We start from the raw sequence: 15,600 nt of genomic DNA on the forward strand, positions 1-15,600 counted from the left end.
TCATCATTTCTTTGTGGTTTGGGATCCCTTGTCCTTCTGTGTCTCCTACCTAAGCCCATGCCCCAAGAACTGGGGTGGCAGGGAGTTTTCAGGTCTGACTGCCCAGGTAGCCCACAAAGGGTGCTTGTGGACCAGAATTAGGGCTCCGTGTGTGCCATTCAGCCTCAGGACACAGAGGGGCGGCTAACTTCTCTGGGGCATCCCTGTGTCTGGGGCCCCTTGTTGCACTCTGTACCAGGGAGTGTGAGGCACTCAGAGAGACTCTGGCAAACTTTCTGAAGATAAAATTTGAAGAGAGAGCAGCAGCGTGATGTGACTGCACTGGCTGAAAAAATGTCTTTAAATATTCATGCCCTTCGTTCAGGAGGAAAGCATCTTGGGGGAAGCAGCAGACAGGGTATTTGGAGAAGGAGCGAGGCCCACAAGCCGTGATGGGGGTTTTGAAAACGACAGTGAGAGACGATAAAGACTGTGTATGAGTCTCTCTGATGACCTGGGTCAAGGCTGCCCGGCAGGTCTAGCCTGGTGACATGGCAAGGTGGGAATAGAAGGAGGGACGGTGAGATTCGGCTTATTTCTTTTCTCGGCTCCTTTCATCGCTCCTGTTCTGTCCCCCACTGCACTTGTGAAACAGCTTACTGCCCCTCCTGGAACCCCAGGTGGAATGAAAACTCAAAACTGAGAGTCAGCTGCCAAGCAGAATTCCTAGGGGCTCCAAGCAGGATGGACTGGGGTGAGGGGAGAGAGCAGAGGGCTTAGAGGACCACGCAGTGCGGCCCCACTCGGTCCTCTGACACAAATGGAGTGCTTTCTTCTCATGTCAGCGATTCTGGCTCTCGGGGGTAACGGGTGGTGTGCAGCGTCCTATCCCAGACTCTGCTTCCCAGAACACAATGGAAAGAGCTTTGGTCTGGACTTAGGCAGCCTAGGTCTCCACTCCAGCTTTGCTCCTTACACAAGTCACAGCCTCTCTGAGCCTCAGTTTCCTCATCTATAAAATGAACCTAACCCGTCTACCTCCCAACCTTGTTGCGAGGATCCAGGGAAGCTGAGACATGGGCTTGCTTTATGGGGCATGTTGCAGTGACCCCACATGAAGGAGCCGCCAAGGACAGAGATGGGCATGGCTCTGCAGAGGGGACCCAGACCATCCCCTCTGCCCATCCAGGCTCACAAATTCTTTCATGTATCCGACTTCAGGCGGATCTGTATACTCCGGGCAGCATCAGAGCGGGGAAAGATCTCAGGACTTAACGCAGCAAGCAGGGGCGAGTGTGAGCAGGTGAGGCCAGCCAGGGAGAGAGAGGGTGTACAAAAGGGTGTGTATAGAAGACAGAGGGTGGATGGCCATTTGAATAAATGAGCATGAAGATACTTCCATCTGCATATTCACCTACAATCATTCATTTAACACTTATTTATTGAGCACCTGTTCTGCGCCACACTCATTAGACATTGGACACGTGGATGAATAAGACTCAGGCCCTTTGTCAAGAAACATGCACGCCGATGGGGACACAGACCAAAGACACAGACACAAGGGGCAGACACCACAGGGCTGCCACGCTGGTGCTGAGACGGAGGGAGGCGTCAGAGAAGAGATGCCGGGCAGGTGGGGAGCTCCTCCAAAGGCGGCATCTCAGCTGAGTCCAGAAGGCGCACCTGGGCTGGGCAGCAGAGTGAGGTTAGCGCTGGCAGAGGGAGCTCACTGAAGCCTCAGCCTCTGCAGAGCAGCCAGCCGGGGGGTCAGGACGGCCCCCTCTCTCCACGCAGAATCCCAGAGACTGAGATCCATGTGGCACAGAAAGGGCTCCACGGGACCTGCGCTGGGGACCGAGTGGCTGCCTGCATTTCCCTGGACCCGCCTCGGTGCTGAGTTTGTGCAGACCCCTGTGCGAGGTGACGTGGCAGGCACCAGGGCGGCACACTGCCCCTGGCTCCGCAGAGAGCCCTGAGTGGTTACACAGCCCTGGCTCTGCGCCAGGCACATGCTGGGAAACCAGCGTTCTGCCCACCCCAGGTGTTCGGTAAATATTTTAAAAATAAACAACCAAGAAAGCAGGGCCCAGCCTAGAGCAGGGGAGTGGAGAAAGGTCTTTTTAACGTACAGACCAGCCCTCGGTGAATTTAGAGTCGAGCCCATGTGGACACGTGACGTTTGCTTCATGATTTCTGATTTTCGTTGTGATTTCACTCATTCATTGTTCGTTGCCCTGAGCCCTAGATTTGCGATAATCCAACCTTTAGAAGAATTTCTCTTTGCTCCTTTGGTGACTGAGGAATGTCAAGACTCCCAGGGACTTCCAGCTGGTCCTGGGAGCAGCTTACCATTTCTGCCTGCCTTGGGAATAATTGGGGAACAGGGAGGGCCCACGAATGCCCATGTCCTGGTCACCTCCCTCCGATGCCAGCCCTTCCCTGTCCCAGCGGTCTCAGTGGCTGGTGGCCTAGATTTCTCATGGGTGCCCTTTCCAGATGTGAACAGATCAGGTCCTCCTCCTTGACTTCGATCTTTTCCTTCATAGCTTTGATCACAATATGTGATCTGTCTTTTCTTTTAGGAACACCTTAGCTAAAGGCTGTCTTCCTCACTTAAGCTCTATAAGGGCAGGGGCCAGGTGCATTTTTACCCACCACTGTGGCCAGAGTTAGGCATCCAGTGCCCGGCCCCAGAGTGAGTGCACCACCTGTAGGGCTAAATGAGTGAAGCAGGGCTACACGGCACCCTGAGGTGATGCTTGGAGTAGCTTGAGTTTCTAGGAAGCACCGCACACACATCTGTCCCGGAGGTGCTCAGTCTATGGCCAGAGGGTAAGCCTCCAGCCAGACAAATCATTCAGAACCTTGCCTGAGCTTCTTTGTGTCTTGGGAAGGGCGTTTCGATTGTCAACAGAGCAGCGGTTGTGTGTGAATTGTGGGGATGAGAAAGGGTTTGGCACCTTCGCTCCTGCCCCTCCGGCTCTACTTTGATTTGCTTTACATACTGCATTTTACTGATATTTAACACACGAGTTTCTTACTTTAAAAAAAATGTTTGAAAGCCGATTATGCAGTGGAAAAGGCAATTTGATGCCAGACTAGTACATCTTGGGCTTTCTGCTGGGGAGCCTCGTCCCTCTCTCTAGCCTCAGTTACCTACTCTGTGAAGCGGAATCATAAGTGTCCTCCTCATAAGATTACACAAGATTGTCGGCCTAAAGCTTCCTGCACAATGGATCTCCCGGAAATGCTCCGTGGTGCTCCCGCAGGGGCTAACTGGTGCTCTCAGGGCTTCGAGCATCTGAGGGCAGGGATGTCTCACTTCCTGCTTGTTTCTTGAGCCCCTGACACAGACTCTGAGAGCAACTTCTGCTACTTCCCTTCTCCTGAGCTTTCTCTCCTATGCCCCACCCAGGGCTGAAACTGACATTTCTTACACCTGACTCCCTGATCAGGAGCCAGGAGTGTGCCTCCCAGAGCCAGGCCCTCCCCTGCTCTAAGGAAGAACTTAGCAGAAGCCCAGCTCCCTGCCAGGAGTCCCAGAGCTCCAGCCCCCCGGGGGACCTGCGTCCTCTTCTTCCCGTGCAGCTGGGCCCTCAGGTCTGGCTCAGAGACTCCAGGACTCGGAGACAGAAGCTAGAGGTCATGCAGGCTCCCCTCTGGCTGGGGAGGTTTAAGCCCATTTCCTTCTGCATTTGGGGAACCCATTTGTCACCCCAGACGCAGATGGCAAAGGCAAAGCAAAGCAGGAGGTAGGAATCCAATCCAGGAGAGCTTCGGTTGTCCTGACCACCCGCGTGGCTGTGGGGTCAAAAGCGGGGCGGTGCTGATCTTGTCAGATTTATCCCAAGGACTTTGACCTGGAGCCCCAACTCCCCCTCCTGCCCCGGCCCAGGTCACTTCTGTCTGCACCACAGGAGCTCAGCTTCAGACCCACTGGAGAGACAAGCTGTGCCTCTTGCTGTCTCTTCGCTGCTGTTCATGAGCCTCAAGAAACTGACCTTGAAGTTGGGGAGGACTCTGCCCTCGGGCAGGCTGGGCTGGAGTCCCAACCCTGCAGTCCACCAGCTGTGTGAGTTTGGGTGAGTTGCAAAACCTCCCCAAACCAAAGTTCCTCCTTGTTCATTGGAGATGATAGCGATATCAACCACGAAAGGCTGTTTTCTCATTTAACAAGGATAATACAAGTCACAGGCTGGCAGCTTGCAGGGAAGGGGATGACTCTGCACTTGTAGGGAGTTGAGAGCAAGTCCCTCCTGACCCTGGAAGTAGGCCTTGCAATCATTTCAAACCATTTTTACAATTTTAAGGAAACTGACCTTTAGCTAAGCCAGGTGGCCTAGCTGGCAATGAGTAGCAGGGCTGGAATTAGAAGTTGGGTTCTAGTGGAGTCAAGACCAGGTGCTTCCCTGTCCCCAGGGCTGAGGAAGACGCCCCTGCAGGCATTGCTCCCCACCTTGTGACCAGTCTCCCAGCTTCTCATTAATGTTGTAGGTGTGTTTGTCGGAAATGATTGTGCCTGCTGGATCAATTCAGGGCAGCCACCTGTCTTGCAAGGAGTTGGGGCAAATTCCATAATGTGGCATGGCCTGGATTAAGGAACACTGATGGGTAAAGGGAACACCCCCACAGGCCAAGGTCAGCGAGACAGATGCACGTGTGCCCACCTGGCCTCGCTATCATCATCTCTGGGGTCTGGGCACCTACCGAGTGGTGAGCCAACTCTGCATCCATGAGGGGCCCTCCCTCACCACTCTCCATTCTCAGAGGGCAAGTGTGAGACATAGTCATGCCTGAAATACACAAGTCAGGAGAAATGCACAGGTCACGGAGAAATACGCAACTTTTGGGTCATCAGGCAGACCAGAATAGAGACATCCACTCTTTACTAGAATTATCTAGGAAAGCAATGACCTTGACTCTGGGGATCTTGGAACCCGTGAGATGTGACAATGCCCTCTGTCAAAAGGAGGACACCACCTGCCTCCTGAGAAGCTCAACTTGTGTGCACGCATCTTTGCTGGGAACATTAAGGTCCCCACCACCCCCAGTCCTAGCTAGCCTGCTGTCCCAGCCATGCAGGTTAGCACTGAGTCCATGTGAGCACAACCTCTTTCCTGGTTGCAGCTGGCAACCTCTGAGCATTTGTACCTTGCCATCAGCAGAAAGCCCCATCATTCCGATCCATTCCTGCCTCCTCAGTCCCAAGCCAGAGCCTACCAGGGTGGGCAGTGTGCTTGCTCTGGCTCTCCCCTGTGCAGCAGCCCTCATCCTAGCCTCCAGGTCTCTTATCCTTGTCCCTCTGTGGCAGACACATCACTCCCTGATTCATTTTGCTGGCCAGGCGCTCTCCACAGGGGTTGGGACTCAGGGGTCCCCTTAGGCCCACAGCAGAGGAGAGGGGAGGGTGGGACCTCCTCCCCCTGCCCAGGCTGTCCCTCTCGGGGCCCCAGGCCTCTGGTCCAGATGACACCAATACCAGGCAGGACGGATTTGTTCAAGGCTGCTTATTCCTGCCCAGCTGCACAGACATCCTATTAACTTGAAGACCACGGGGGAGCACCTAGTTTGCTTCAAATTAAAAGTAGCTGGAAGTGGGCCCCTCTGGCAGGTGTGAGGCTGCAGCGCAAAGACACAGTGGCTCAAATCAGGTCTTAGTGTTGGGAGGTCCGGCAGTCCCTGGCCATGCCAGTGTGACCCTCACTTTCCCCATTCTGCTCAGGCGGCAGAATCTTCCCTGGATTACCTCTCCCACCAGACTTCAAGTCCCATGTCCCAGAGAACTGTTGATTTGTGAGAACAGATGTGGTCTGGCGAAGCAGCCACAGAAGGCAGGAAGAAACAGGGGACGCACAGCTCTGGAGCCAGGCAGCCCCGGCTTCGAGTCCTGCCACTGCCTGGCAGGGCAGCCCAGGGCAAGCCACGTCCCACCTTGAGTCTGTGTCCTCCCATGAAAAATGGGGCCAGTCTCTCCCTCCTCGTGGGGTTTCGAGGAGAGGGCGCCTGTGCACACCCAGTACAAAGCACGGACCAGCTGCCCATAAGAAGTCACATCCCCACCTTTCTTTTCCTCTCCTGGGGCTACACCCTGGACTCTGAGCTGGCAGGAAGGAGGCAGAGGCCAAAGAAACAAGCCCTGAGTCAAGGCTTCTGCAGGCTCTTCTTCAGACACACTTCTCCAAAGTTGCCACCTCCACCCTCAGCCGCTCTCAATTACATCTTTGTAAACAAGAATTTGTCCACAGCTGAAATTATCCTTTTTATTCGGTGGTTTTATGTTTGTATTGACCATCCCCTTGTCCCTCTGAGAGCAGGCACAGTTGCTGCACGGGCCTTATTGGTGATGCCTCGAGCTGTGATGGATGTTGAATAAATGATGACCGACTGCTTTCCCTGCCCAGCAACACTCAGAAAAGTGTGACTGGAGTCCTTTCCTGAGGCCTGGGCTTTATTAGGCTAGTTTGGAGGCCTCCCATGCCCCATCTTCCTGTTCTGAATTTCTGTGCAGGAGGTTGATTGAAGTCACCAGCCACAGTGACCTTGATGAGGTGAAGGGTCAGTGCAAGTAAGACCAAAGGCCTGGCCACCCTTCCACCCCAGTTCTCGCATGCTCTGTGGGATTGCCCTTGCTGCCAGTCCATGGAGGCTGGCCAGACACACAGAGGGGAGGTCACACAGGCTCCCCAGGCCAGCTGGATGCAATGGAAGCCAGGACTCCAGGAAAAGACACCAGTGAAGATGTCTATCACTGCCATCAACGCCCTCCCTGTACGCTCCACGAGAAAGCCTTCTTCCTGTTGGGACGATGGCAGGAGGGCCATGAATGAAAAGCCAATCGTGGTGCTGTCTTCCTAAAGCCATCGAGTTCCATTTTGTGGTCTTAGAGCTACAAAGAGCAGCTGATTGGGAGCCTGGGTTTGATTCCAGATCCTTCCCTCCTCTGGGCCTCAGTGTCGTCATCCCTAAAATGAGGGAGTGGCTGGTTTCAAAGGTCCCTTCCAGTTTTAGAATTTTAAGATTTCATAGCAACCCTCGTAACCCTGTGCATGGCATCTGCTCTATGTCTGACATCGCTGTGAGCACTGCACACAGTCTCACTGAATACACACAAGAACCCTAGGAGGTGGAGAGCTCCCACTAACCCTCTTTACGGCCGAGAAGTTCTGGGCTTCAGGAGCGGAAGTGTCTGGCTCCAGGTCACACAGCCAGCTTGGAACACAGCCAGACTTAGAAATCAGGCTGTCTGCCTCCAAGTTCCGGTTTTACTCCCTACATGACACTCCCTTCATTTCTGAAACTCAGATCTGGTGTAGGAAAGTAACAAAGACAAAACTGGTTCTTGCCCAGCTTAACAAAGAGGTGACAAAAGGTTTGAAGGCCTCCATTCTGACCGAAGCAGCACCAGTCTGGAGAATTCCCCTGAGATCTGTGACTCACCCCTCCCCTCCACTACACCCCACATCCTCACGCGCAGATTCCCCTTCCCCAGCCCAACCACAAAACATATGGGAGAACTAGCCCAATAGCTGAGATTGCACAGAGGGGGAAGCAAAGAAATACCACCCAGCAAGCATTCCCACTGTAATTCCAGCCCAGCCAGTTTTCATCTCTTGCTGGAACGAGGTGGTTTAGAAGCAGAGGCAGATAAGGGAGCAGGAGTCAGAAAGGGAGCTGGATTCAGAGGCTTGTGTCTGAGAGGCTGGGCTTAGCCTACCCAATTTTCTTTCTGTAATCTTTTGATTAACCCTGGGCCAGTTGGGGTGGCACTTTTCAAACCATCTGTACTTGGCAGGCAAAGCCAAGCCCAGGCTTGCAGCTCGCTATCGGAAAACATCAGCTGGGAACCGGCTGTGCCTTGGAGCGGGGATACTCCTAAACCACAGCCACCAGGCGTATTGAACTGCAGCACCCCCCTGCCGTCTTTGCGCTGATTAACCCTGTCCTGGCCTCACCACTCTAAAAGCAGCAGCCTGTCCTGCCAAACCCAACAGGCCCCATATGAGGGATAAAAATGGCCGCTGTCCAGTCACTGTATGCCATTTGTTTGCTAAGGTTTTACAAGGATCCCTCCAGTCAATCCAGCCTGGCACTATGAGTTACCTACTTTTGTTATTCCCACCCTGCAGCTGGGAGAGGTTGATTACTTTGCCCAAGATGACAAAGCCAGAGCTATGACTCTGAAGCTCCCATGCAGTACTAAAGAAGCACGCTCTGCACCAAATCCCAATCCCTCAGCACTGACGTCCTCCATTATGGACGTTTTCGTGCTCCCCACCCCCGCTCACGTGCTGAGGCCCTAACAGCGTTCAGACTATACAGTAAGCCCCCTGCATAGCAGCCTTCAAGTTGCCAGCTTTCAGAGATGCGAACGTGCGTCCGCATGCCCGGTCATGTAAGTTGAGTTCCTGTGTCACGGCTGGCACAGGGGTGCGTCCTATGCAAGTGGCTGTGCCTTTGTGCCCTTTACTGGACAATATTGTACAGAGTACAGTCATGCAGTGTCTTTATCTCAAGCCCAGGACGTTCAGATGCAAGTGTAAAAGCCGTGGTGATGGAGCTGCTACTGCTAAGAAGCACAGCTCTTGCACTCTACTGCTTGCTTTTCAAGATACGGTACTATAAGGTCTGAAATTGGAGAAGGAAATGGCCACCCACTCCAGTAGTCTTGCCTGGAAAATCCCAGGGACAGAGGAGTCTGGCGGGCTACAGTCCATGGTATCACAAAAGCTGGACACGACTTAGCGACTTAAGATTTAAAATGCTTTATTTTTTGTGTTCGTTTTTAAAATATTATTGATGTGAAAAGCATTATAAACCTATTACGGAAAAGTACTATATAGTCAATTGTGTTAGTTGGATACCTAGGGTAACTTTGTTGAACTTACAAACAAATTGGGCTTACAGACACACTTTCAGCAAGGAACTCGTTAGTACTCAGGGGACTTACTATATTTTGAGATAAGACTTAAAAAAAGTATTTCAGATTAAATGAGGTGGGGCCCTGATCTGATGAGACCAGTGTCCTTACAAGACAAGACACGCACACAGCGAAAAGGCCACGTGGAGACATGGCGAGAAGAACACAGCAGCCATCTGCAAGCAGAGGAGAGAGCCTCACCGGAAACCAACTCCGCCAGCACCTTGAGCTTGGACTTCCAGCATCCAGAGCCATGAAGAAAAATATTCCTATTGCTTAAGTTGCCTAGTCTGCGGTATTTTGTTAAGGCAGCCCTAGGAAATTAATATGCCCCACAGACAATTCTTTACATAGCATTCTTTCCCACCTTTTTTAATTGTCATAAATATATGTAGCATAAAATTTACCATTTTGAGGTGTACAATTCAGTGGCATCAATTATATTTCACATTGTTGTACAACCGTCATCACCACGTAGTTACAGAACTTTCCAGCTTCCCACACTGAAGCTCTGTCTCCATTCAACAATGACGCCCCATTGCCTCCTCCACCAGCTCCCGGCCACCACTTTACTTCCTCTATGAATGTGGTTATTGTCGGTCCCTCATGTAAGTGGGGTCACACAGTATTTGCCCTTTTGTACTTGGCTTATTTCACTTAGCATAATGTTTTCAAGGTTTATCCACGTAGAATGTGTCAGAATTCCATTCCTTTTTAAGGCTGAATAATACTCCAGAGGAGGGATTAACCATAATTTTTTTATCCATTCAACCATCGTTCTTCATCCATTCCCATATTTTTAGAATACATAATCCGCTTCCTCGCAACTCTGCCTCCAGTGATTTCTTGCCAGGTTCAGAGTCAAATGCAGACTTTCTTCTGTGGTCTATAGCCTTCTTTTTTTTTTTAATAATGAGTTGACTTTATTTGTATTTATTTATTTGAGTGCGGCAGACCTTAGCTGTGTTATGCCCAAGGTTCCAATCCCCAGAACTGAGAGAACAAGACATCCACAGCAATGCAAACGCAAAAAGGGAATTTATTGCTAGCTCGAGCCAGGGCCCAAGTTTCATCCAACGCAGTGGAGTGGAACAAGGGCCCCGAGCCCTGAATTACAGCAGTATTTATAGGGTTAAGACAAAGACAGGGAATTGGCAGGGGTGGATTGGTTGCAAGGGTTCTTTAGCATCTACTAATTGGCTAGATTTTCGTGCGCTCGCGGGCTTTCTCAGGGGGTTTTCATCCTCGTCCTGATAAGCCTGAACCAGGCTACAGGGAGTACACTGATTGGTCGAGTCCTGGCGCCAGCAGAGGATGATCTCAGCTCCTCCTTGGCAGTAACTCAGCCCCTCTGTGAAGGAGACTTAGGCCTACCTTGGCCCCCTGAAGCCTGTCATGGCGTCTGTTTGATCCTAACAAGCTGCAGCAGGCAGGGTCTGCGTTGTGGCTCACAGGCTCCATAGCTGCGGGATGCAGACCCAGCTGCCCAGCAGCTTGCGCCTGACCAGAGATCGAGCCCTCGTCCCCTGCATCGCGAGGCAGATTCTCAACCACTGGGCCACGAGGGAAATCCCTATGGCCTTTGCATGATCTGTCCCTGCATTTCTGGCCTCCTAAACTCTGCTGAAATTCTCCTCCCACCACCGGGCCATGCTGTTCTTGTTGGAACACCAGGTCCAGGCCCCCGGGTCCTGGCAGCCACTCTGCCCTCTATCTGGACACGCTTACCAGCTCTCCTGGGCCTGTCTCCCGCACTCCATTCAAACCACTTCCTGCCTAAGGTCCTCACCTCCCTCTACACACAGTGGCACATTCTACCCTCTGAGGCTTTCTCCTTTTCCTGCAATTCCGTCACACGTTTATTCCTTTGTCTCTGCCCTGGTTCGTTCACTGACAGTCCAGCTCCTCAAGGGCAGGGGCTGTCCGGGCTGTAGCTGCTTTCCCAGCACCTGGGCCAGAGAAAGTGAGCAGACCACCAGGCAGATGAGATGCTCTGCCTGGAGGGGACAACGCAGTGGGAAGCAAAGCTGGCTCTGGAACCTAGGCCTCTGAGTCTTCTTTCCTTTCCTGGTAGCCTCTGCCCTGCATGCCCATTAAAGCCTTTGCTTCTGTATTCTGTCTTCTCACGTCCATCTTTCTATCCACACTTACTCCTTAGCAAGGTGCCAGTGATCCTAATTCAATGGAATGGAGAAAGGAAGAAAGGAAGGGAGGCTAGATCACAAGTCTTTCTGCTTGCGTGTCTTCCTGTGGCCTCTAGTCAACACTCGTGAAAGCCAAGCAAACGTCTCGCTACTGACTTCACTGTTTCTCCACACATGTCCTCAGTGTGTTGTTGTTCAGTAGCGCATCTGTGTCTGACTCTCTGTGACCCCATGGACTGCAGCATGCCAGGCTTCCCTGTCCTTCACCATCTCCCCAAGTTAGCTCAAACTCATGTCCATTGAGTCAGTGATGCCATCCAACCGCTTCATCCTCTGTTATCCCCTTCTCCTCCTGCCCTCAATCTTTCCCAGCATCACAGTCTTTTAAATGAGTCAGTTCTTCCCATTAGGTGGCCAAAGTATTGGCATCAGTCCTTCCAATGAATACTCAGGACTGATTTCCTTTAGGATTGACTGGTTCGATCTCCTTGCAGTCCAAGGGACTCTCAAGAGTCTTCTCCAACACCACAGTTCAAAAGCATCAATTCTTCTGCACTCAGCCTTATTTATAGCCCGGCTCTCACATCTCCAGTTTGCACCTTCAGTTATCTTGCTCCCTGAGTCCCATTGATTATCTTCCCCTGCGGTTCTCTGGTCTGCCACTGTCTCCATTCTCAGCACTGTCCCCAGAGTCCCAGCTCTCATCATGTCTCACTGCTTTGATGCAGCTGGCAGGCCGGATTTCTTTTCGATTCTCCCCTCCTGTCTCCTCCACACCAGGGCCGACAAAGAGACGGTTCATTTAACCCAGGAGCCCTACTTCTGGAAATTTACTCGAAGCAAATCATCAGAGATATACACAAAGACTTTTATTCAGGGGTGTGCCTCAGGGTACTGCATTACAATAGTGAAAAATTGGAGACGATCTCAACTTGTCAGACAATAGTGGGCTAAATGAATTTTGATTCATTCATCTGGTGCAATAATATTAAACCTTTGAAAAATTATTTTGAGGACTACTTAATAACAAGCAGAAATGCTACTGACATAATATCAGGAGAAAAATCAGATTATAATACTATATGTACAATGAGACTCCAAACTGTGAATAGATAAATGGACAGAAAAAGTAAAACAGAAAAGACACAAACAGAAATCCTGGGTTTTAGCTGAGATACATGGTTATTTTTTAAAGTTCTTGATAGAAGAACTATATTCTCTGCTTTGTCTTCAATAAGCATGTATATTTAATCAGACCATAAAATGTCATTCACTGAATACACATCTTTAATTTTTTAATTCTTCCCAATAGCTTCAATAAAAGTTATGTCTTCATTGCATTATGTCATTGCCTGTCCTCTTCATATTAGAGCATGGCCGAGCTTCCGGGCCTGGAGCTCAAAGCCCGTACCCCGTGGTCTCGCCTCACTTCCTATTCATATCTCCTCCAACACAAACACCTTCTCCTCCAGCCACACTCATCCCCACCTGGTTTCCAAACCAGACTTGTGTTTTATATCCCTGAAACTACCCTCAAATGAGTCAAAAAAAAAAAACCCACACACAGAGAAGGAGTGAAACTATGGCAAAATACTGACAATAATTTGTGAACCAAGGTGAAGGGAATGCACCTCTTAGATCCTAATTTTGCAGCTCTTCCATAAGGTCAGTCCCTCAGTTGTGCCCTATGGGCTATAGTTTGCCAGGTTCCTCTGTCCATGGTTTCTCCAGGCAACATGACTAGAGCAAGTTGCCATTCCTTTCTCCAGGGGATCTTCCCAACCCAGGAATCAGACCCAGGCCTCCTGCATTACAGGAAGTTTCTTTACCTTCTGAGCCACCAAGGAAGCTCTTCTATAGTTGGACATTTTAAAAACCTCATAGTCGGGGGAAACAAAGGGGCAGTATCACACAGTGTTTAAAGACATTGGCTCTACCCAGAAGTGACCCTAGTTTAAACCCCAGCTCTAGGGCTTCCCTGGTGGTCCAGTGGCTAAGAGTCCATGCTTCCAATGGAGGGGGCGCAGGTTCAATTCCTGGTCAAGGAACTAAGATCTCATGTGCTGTGTGGCACAGCCTAAATAAATAAATCCCAGCTCTGCCACCTGTTAACTGAGTGACAGTGACCTCAGGCAAGTTAAGTACTTCCTCGGTCCCAGTTTCTTCATCACTAAAGTGGTGATAATGAAATCATGTGTTTACTTACTACCATTTCCTGGAGAATTGTATAAATGGAATAAATGGGTGTGAAGGTGTTAGTGAAGAGTCTGGTCACCCTGACCAGTGTGGACTACTAGTATCAGTGTTCAACAATGATTCTTAACCATGAAGTTATCTGCAATGCTCTCTACCTTCCTTAACACTCACCTCTGGATAACTAAGTGAAGCGCTGTGGCCTGGGGATCTTTCTGCTCCTGGCTCAGAGCAGTGAGCGTTCAGTGCGGGTTCCCACAGCATCAACCTCTCTAGGTCCTGGACGGAGCCTGGCACAGAGGAGGCAGCCAGTAAGGGCAGGAATCCCAAAATGAAGAATTGGAAGGGTTCAATCTGCACTTTAAAGAAAGCTCATGTCATCAGATACAAGCTTATAACCTTGCTGATGTAGCCACCCTATTCCCACGTGCTTCTCAGAGATAAGGCATCACCGTGATAAATTAGCTGTGGATATAAGCTTCCTGCAGTTGGCATGGAGATGCAATTTAATTTCCAATTAAGCCTGATTTCTGGGCCGAGGGATTTGCCTGCCTCACACTGGGAGGATTACTCCAGCCAGATCTGTTGTCAATGTTGGCGGCTCTGCCATGAAGTAGACTGTCATGGAAACTGGTCCTTTGGCCCTTGGATGGTTCAACCGGGCACTGCTTTTCCCCTGGAACTGAGTTTATACAAGTAGATTCAAGAACGTTCAAAACAGACTATCCATAGCAGAAATTTTTAAGACAGAGCACAGTTAACAGAGTGAAAAGGAGAAGCAAAATGGTCCTCGATGCTCACAAGAAAGAAAAGTGAGAAGTTGCTCATGAGAAAAAGAGGGCAGTGAGAAGTTCTCCGAGCTCAGAGAAGAATCTATATCATCAGAGGAAGGAGACACCTTTGCTCAAACGGACAGTGAATATTTGCTGAGCATCTTTTGTATACCAAGGGCTGTGCTGAGCACTTCACATTCAGCATTGCACTGAATTGTCAGACAAAGGATGCTATGCTCATTTTCCTTTCTTGAGGGGGCTGCACCTTAGCAGCATGTAGAACCTTAGTTCCCCAACTAGGGACTGAACTCATGCCCCCTGCATTGGAAGGCAGATTCCTAACCATTGGACCACCAGGGAAGTCCCTCATTTTCCAGTTGAGGAAATGGAGTCTCAACTGCCTAGATTCACAGACAATCAAGATTCGAACTCTCACCTTTCTGAGCATTCCCCCCTGCAGGCCCCCTTTCCAAAAATAAATAAAACACATAGTTTAGAACCAGAAGAATAAGGTTACGCTAAGCTGAAACATACCTCCCCCAAAATTTAAGAATAAGAAAAAGCCTTTAAAACATGTTCTGAAAGAGAGAGAATAAAATAATTGAGTCTGCCTGGGGTACATGATCCGATGGAGGGGCAAATGGCACCAGTTTCTGTTTGGTTTTCACATCTTCCCTGCAGCGTGACGGACTGGTGTGGCTAAGATGCTCACAGGAAGTCAGAGGCTCAGGTTGCTCCAGACCAACGAGGTCCTGGCTTGTGACTCAGACTATTTCAGTTCCGGGAGTTGGAAAGAACCAACAGAGAGCATACAGAACAGTGTTTAAAGACACATGTGCACAAGATGTTTCAAAGAATACCATGTGCGCGGCCGACAGAGTCACAGAAAAATTAGATACCAAGAGGGCAGCACATGGCCCAATGTTTACTGATGATCACAAAAGAAAATTCTGAAGCTGTGTATAAATAAGCATGCTACCCACTCCTGGACAAATTCTGGAATGAAGTATGGAACCAGTGGTTTGGGAACACCTGGAGAAGAAAGCAGAGTTGACCAAGAGAAATGTGAGGACCTAAGAATGAGACAAGTCAGCACAGCCTCTCTTCCTCTCTGCTTTTTAATACAGTGACCAGTTCACGGATTGCTGTGGCTGTAGCATGCCTGGCTTGCTGCCGGGTGTTTGATGGGCTGTGGGCTGGGCTACTACAGCATCAGGCAGAGCATAGCTAACGCCAGCTCTCCATCTGAATCTTTGCAGGGCTTTTCCAGATGCTTGGGGCTTGCCTGGTGGCTCAGATGGTAAAGCGTCTGCTTGTAATGTGGGAGACCCAGGTTCGATCCCTGGGTTGGGCAGATCCCCTGGATAAGGAAATGGCAATCCACTCCAGTATTCCTACCTGGAGAATTCCATGGATTGAGGACCCTGGTAGGCTATAGTCCATGGGTCGCAAAGAGTCGGACACAACTGAGCGACTTCACTTCACTTCACTTCACTTCCAGATGCTTATGCTTGCATGTCACTCCACATCTGTGAGCTCTTCAGAGATGTGGCTCCAGGGAGCCATTTGAGAGCCTGGGCTCTGTGGGAAGGTA

At 50.4% G+C, this 15,600-nt stretch overlaps 1 protein-coding gene across 1 annotated transcript in view; it reads left to right on the forward strand.

Moving 5' to 3' along the window:
* The window catches only part of KCNIP1 (potassium voltage-gated channel interacting protein 1), a 423,562-nt gene that overhangs the window by 1,023 nt on the left and 406,939 nt on the right, over positions 1 to 15,600 (forward strand). The gene's annotated exons all lie outside the window — the stretch shown is intronic.

Source organism: Ovis canadensis, chromosome 16 (genome assembly GCF_042477335.2).
Source record: "Ovis canadensis isolate MfBH-ARS-UI-01 breed Bighorn chromosome 16, ARS-UI_OviCan_v2, whole genome shotgun sequence".
NCBI classification, from domain to species: Eukaryota; Metazoa; Chordata; class Mammalia; order Artiodactyla; family Bovidae; genus Ovis; species Ovis canadensis.